The sequence below is a fragment of the Ruditapes philippinarum genome, unplaced genomic scaffold, assembly GCF_026571515.1.
Source record: "Ruditapes philippinarum isolate M1 unplaced genomic scaffold, ASM2657151v2 ctg617_1_1_1_1, whole genome shotgun sequence".
In the NCBI taxonomy this organism is placed as follows: domain Eukaryota; kingdom Metazoa; phylum Mollusca; class Bivalvia; order Venerida; family Veneridae; genus Ruditapes; species Ruditapes philippinarum.
In genome coordinates, this window is record NW_026859650.1 from 711407 (window position 1) to 717938 (window position 6532).

Sequence of the window (6532 nt, forward strand, 5' to 3'; positions counted from 1 at the left end):
GTGTAATGCAGAAGTATGTTTTTGCAACAGATGAATTGATATTTAATAACATGCATATTTCGGTTCATAAAAATAAAAACTTTCTCAGAATTTATGTCATAGGAAGCCGTGCATGTCACATGAAAGAGAAAAGAAAGAAAAATGATGAAATAGCTACATCTGTAATACATAACAGAAGTTATGCTTCACATTATGTGTATTGACCCCTGGACCCTTTTATTAAAGTAATTGGCCACCATCTCATTTTTTTCTCCTGCATCCCTGATGCATAAAATGATTTTAAACTAAAATTTATCGAGCTAAAATATCTATTGCCTGCAATCTACAAAGTTTTTGTTTGAATCTTTAAAAAAATAATTGTATGACAGGAATATAAGGGTATATTGTCGTCTTAGCGCAATATCGGGTTAACTCATGTTAAATTATATTAGGTGTTCACGCGTTACTGCTCTAAGGTGACGTTATTTCCTTATGAGTGAATGGCACATGCACGAAATCATTCCTAAACAGTAAAAACCCTACATAAAAAAGCATCATATTATGTTCCTGAACATTTTAATTCATTTGCATACAATATTCATATGTGTCAAACAGTAAAAACATTTTATATTACAACTCGTTGTTGAAATGAACATTCCTTATTAATATTACAGTGTTTATGTTTTAATGGGCCTCATTAATTGCAGGGGAGGGATTATTAATATAGGTCATGCTTATTTATAGGTACCATCAGACACCAGTGACTCGATACATATATTTCTGGAGGATAGTTGATTAAAGCACCGCGTCATGGCTAAGTGGTTGACGTATGGGACTAGTTATCGAAGGACCACTATCCATTCAGGTTCAAAACCTGTCAAGGCAAGAGCCATTGCAAGAACCTTCACACACATTGTTCAGTACTGTTTGGTTCCAGGAACAGATTGGAGAATGTGTCTTAACACTTGTATCTTTCTACACAATCACACTAAAACAAATTCTATATAAAACCAAAGCACAGCTTCTTCTTCCATGATTTACAGAAATATAATTAAGATATTACATATATCGAGGGATGACTTGCAAAACTGAAGTAACCTATATGAAATTAAGAAGAACTTACAACAGTCAACAATAAGTACCTTTAACTTTCTCAAATCACTTCAAAACTATTTGTATATATTGCTTTGTACATTTTCATTAACATAAGGCATGCTTCTATAGAGGAAGAATTAAAAACAACAATGACTCAATATTAATAAAAAATTTCTAACAACAACAACTTGCATGAATTGCTATATTTGCTGACTTCAGTAGCTTTAATAATTAATTAATTTGGACAAGTATAAAAAGAACAGGTGTAAAACAAGCAGCATAAAAGAGAACCTGTCAGATGCCTGACAAGTTAATCAGGAAAACTACATCACCCAGTCAAATTTTACAACTCAATAAAACACATCCTCATAATGTAATGGTAGACTATTCTATTTTAATCTTACAGTGAATATAATTACAATGTATTTATATATGGTTGCAACACTGGAACAAAGAAACATCAATTATTGTGCATTTATGATGTAATTTTTACTTACAGAATACTTTAAACAACAGTGAACACAATGTTTTTTTCCAACATTTAACCTTCCAGATCCTTGTAAAAAACAGAATATTCCTGCAATGCATTTAGAACAAAAGAGGATTTTGAAATAAGACAAATATGAAGCACCACTCAATTAAGAGTCGGGTAAGATTACAGGCCTGTGGCTTACTCTGTTTAAAGACCAGTGGCTTACTGTGTTTACAGACCATTGGCTTACTCTGTTTACAGGCCAGTGGCTTACTCTGATTACAGGCCAGTGGCTTACTGTGTTTACAGACCATTGGCTTACTCTGTTTACAGGCCAGTGGCTTACTCCGATTACAGGCCAGTGGCTTACTCCGATTACAGGCCAGTGGCTCACTCTGATTACAGGCCAGTGGCTTACTGTGTTTACAGGCCAGTGGCTTACTGTGTTTACAGACCAGTGGCTTACTCTGTTTACAGGCCAGTGGCTTACTCTGATTACAGGCCAGTGGCTTACTCTGATTACAGGCCAGTGGCTTACTGTGTTTACAGACCATTGGCTTACTCTGTTTAAAGACCAGTGGCTTACTGTGTTTACAGACCATTGGCTTACTCTGTTTAAAGACCAGTGGTTTACTGTGTTTACAGACCAGTGGCTTACTGTGTTTACAGACCATTGGCTTACTCTGTTTACAGACCAGTGGCTTACTCTGTTTACAGGCCAGTGGCTTACTCTGATTACAGGCCAGTGGCTTACTCAAACTTATAATTTGGTTTGGGTTTTAAGTCGCAAAAGCACTATTAAGGACATACAGCATGCCGTGGTGGAGGGAGATCTTCATGTATGGTACTTCTCTGTGTGTTATTTCACTCATGCTAATTAACAGGCACCTAGTAATTTTCATTCTGCTCTCTGTCAAAATGTTACCCTAGCATAATTATTCCTTTAATATGTGTAGAACCTTCAAAATAATGGGAAAAAATGACTTGTAAAATCAGAATGCTTGATTTCTTGTTATTTAATCTTAAAAATTAACTATGACAACCTGCCAGGTCCAATTGATTAGTAAATCAAAGTCTTATAAAACCAAAGACTTATAATACTGAGGGATAAGAAGCTCAAAGATGGAATATTTTTTCCATTTTATTTTATTTCTTTATTTCTTTATTTATTTTGACAAACTCAAGATGGTGGCATATAAATCTCAAGAAAAATATAATTATGAACTCGCGGGACATTTAATCGTTTTAAAGATTTTAAGTGTATGACACAATAGCTTCCTCTCCATTTTAAAAATTATTATCTCTATGATAAAACAAAGTGTTTTCTTGATATAAAATTTCGAACTAATGTTATATCAACGAAATCAAACCATCTTTATTTCCCTCATATTTTTATCAAAAGTAAAACAGAGGTAATACCAACTGATGCCATAACATATTAATATGTTTTTTTAAAACGAAGAAAAATAAAAAAAAATCCCAATCTGCATTAATGATCAATCATCTTGTTGATTTTCTCTGAAAAAGTGTTTTCATTCAAAAAGGGAATCCCTTGAAATATGTTCCTTATTTTCTATTGGTTACTCTAAAATTCCCAAAGTCGACTTTTTATGAAGTTTTTTTCCTAATTTCAATGTACGGCCTATTTCAACCATAATAATTAGGGCTTCTTTCACAGGCAGAGAAAAGAGCACCTCTATCTGGTAACTGATCTCTTTTCAGTGATTTTTCCCTGTATTTTACAGCTGAATAAAGGCTGTTTTCCCTAGCTCAAAATAGGTTTATTTTCCCCTTAAAAAGCTAATATTTTCCCCTGAAATGCCCTGTGCACTTTTTCACCAGAACCATGACTTAACAGTAATCAGCTGGAAGACAGAAAGCTGTTCCTATAGCCTGTGCTATTTACTTTGAAAATTTTATAAAATGTGTGGGTAAATTACATTCTCAGTTGTTGTTATTTGTTTTTCCCCTTTTCTGATTTATCGCGCTATGTTTTCCCCTTCAGAAAGCCACAGGTTGTTTTGAAAATTGGAAAAAAATCACTGCTTTTAACTACTTTTTTTATCAAAATCATCATGATTACCGTCCATATTTCTAAAATATCATGGAAAATATTTTTTAATCCAAATTTGCAGTATCACTTACATTAACACAATTGTCCGTCAGTGATTAACAAAGCCAAATATTTCCAAAAATGTTAGAAATTATATTCACTTATTACAGGGTCTTTCAAATTTTCTATTTGAAAGACCCTGCTTATTATTATATTGAAAAAAAATCCATTCATAAAAAAATTCAGTCATAAAAAAAATCCAGTCGTTTTTTTTTTTTTGTCTTTAATCAAACTATAACTACTTTCAGTTTTATATCTAGCTTTATTTAATTTATTTTGAATACACAACAATGTGACAAATGCATAGTTAGTTATTTTATTTAAAATTTTTAAAGTAAAGGAAATCTGTAAAAAAAAATTGTTATTCATCTTCTATCTGCTACACCTTAGATACTATAGATCATAGAACCCAAGACTATGTTTTAATATAGCATAATAATCAAGAATTTCTTTGCAGTAAAACTATTCTAAATCGAAGCACTGATTGGGAGTCTGACTAGATAGTTAGAAAATCAATATTCATATAACATCATGTCGCCTTAATAATTCATAAATGATGGTGTTACTTATTTCATCAGGGCCGGCAAAATCTGTATTGCCCAGGTTGTCCCACAGCCTATACGGATAAGTGAAATTTTTCAAGAATTAACTATGTAAATATCATACGGACAAGCTAAAAAATGCTTCACATAAAAACGGACAAGAAATTGAAAATCAGATTTTGCCAGCCCTGTTACTTTGTTATTTCATAACATTTCATTAAAGGTATCTTTGTATTTATTCAGGGTTCTCGGGGACGCTTATTTCGGCGTCCCGGTACGCATGTTTATTACAGCTGGACGCAAATATTTCAGAGCAAGGATTCCACGTACGCTTAATTTTGCCTGGGGACGCATAAACATTACCGATTGTTTACAACCAGAAATACACAAATGCGTCAGCGCGTGTCAGTCTATAGGTAGGCGGTCCTATGCACATCGACCCGTGAAGCGATTAGCCAATCAGTGATAACGCTTACGATCATTATCACTCAATAGTGATCAGACTAATGTATACACGCGCTGTACAGTACATGTAATTACCAGATATAACACGAGGTGATAATTTTATATCTTTGATCAACAGTTGATTGGAAATTAGCAAATTTTATCGACAAAAGGATAACATTATCGACTATTTACGCCGCAAGTTTAAAATGACAAATGAGTGTAATTTTGAATGATTGTCGAATATTTTAGGCATTTTCTATGCACAATTTTGCTTTAGTTTCATTCTTGCAAGAACTTTCGATAAGGCTATTAAGAATTTAAGATATTGTGCCGAAATGCCAGGACAACAAACCAAAATACACATACGCTTTTCTTTGATATTTAGATTCTATCCGAAAATTGATCCCGAACATCGGCGATTTCACGTTCGCCAGAAACCCTAAAATTTCGCAAAAATTCTCGGTTTCCAAGCCAAACATGCGAATGAATTGTTCCTTTATTATTTAATCAACATTAAATCTTTAAATATCGATCTTCAATTTGCCCCCTTTTGAAGATATTTGCTAAAATAATTGTCGATCGGATGAATCTCTTACACACTGTTTGAAGCTGTACACGATTTTCCTATTCATTCCGCTAAACGCTGCCTATATACATTTACGTTTTTTTTACAAATATAAACTTTTTGTCTTTAGAGTGGACTTATTTAACCAGAATGAAATTTGATTTGGTATAAAAGTGGAAAAAAAACAAACAAACGATTTCCATGTGTTGATGCATTATAATGAAATAATTTCATAATAAATATCAACAACAAAACAATAATTATACTATGTAGTTCAGAGTTTCTTTTGAATAACTATAAACTTTGGAAGTCTCTTGAAGATTCAAAATATCAGCAATGCTATTGTGAGCATTGAATGACTAATCTGTAAACATATTTATTGTGACGCGCTTTTAGACTCCAACTTTTTCAGGGTTGGGAGTCCATGGACTCCATGTTTTAAAGTCCTAGTGAGAACCCTGTTTATTTCCCTGTAAAATTTCAAACTCTGCGTGGGGACATAGATTTATAAAGTTCATCACAAGAATCAACCAAAAAGTATCTACTGATGCAGACCAAGTCTATACGAAGTGAATCATTAACTTACCACAGGCTCAAGTCTAGTGCCAGTGGATCAGTGATTCAGTAGTTAAATAAATTTCTAAACAAAATCTAAAAAATCTAAAACAACATTCTAGTAATTCTAATATCATGAGATTGGACAACAAAATTGATAACATCAACTTAATGAAAATCTTAAAGATAGTAGCTGAGAAAACATATTACTCATTTTACAATATTTCATCTATAAATTATGAATAAGCTATCATTTTGTCTATCCGAAAACTAGTACACTTTATTATCGCGGTATCAATTGAACACATGCTCTCATCATAAATATATGCGGTTAAAAGTGAAAATTACATGTTCAATTCAAAAGTTACAAAGATAATATGTTATTTTCTGAAATAATGTGAGCAGATATCTACCTTTTTCCACATAAAATTAATTGTCTGCTAATTGGAAATTAAACCGGAAATGACACTTGTGAGAAAAATGGTAAAAATACCAAAATCCACATCCAGACGTGCATCATTATATTTGAGGATGAAAGGAAACAGTTGATCTCAGGGACGATTACGAAAATCCTAGAAAGTATTGAAAATAAAAATATAACATTTTCCATTGCAATGAACACATCTCTTGCCGACTTGTGTTTTAATAGGTTATGCGTACTGTATATAGACACCTTTAAAAAAATGCTAAAATAGAATGGATGACAACTAATTATTGCCCACAGCTATGTAATCTGTTGGTGCTAACAAGCGAAATTCATAAAG

At 32.7% G+C, this 6532-nt stretch overlaps 1 protein-coding gene across 2 annotated transcripts in view; it reads right to left on the reverse strand.

The window, feature by feature from the left end:
• The window catches only part of LOC132757366 (nuclear hormone receptor HR96-like), a 224083-nt gene extending 217809 nt beyond the window's left edge, over positions 1 to 6274 (reverse strand). Inside the window, exon 1 of one of the 2 annotated variants that reach the window (XM_060748624.1) lies at positions 6182 to 6274. The gene's annotated coding sequence lies outside the window, so the exon portion shown is untranslated. The remainder of the gene's footprint in view (positions 1 to 6181) is intronic. The other variant, XM_060748631.1, reaches the window with a different exon arrangement.
• Between the last annotated feature and the right edge of the window lie 258 nt (positions 6275 to 6532).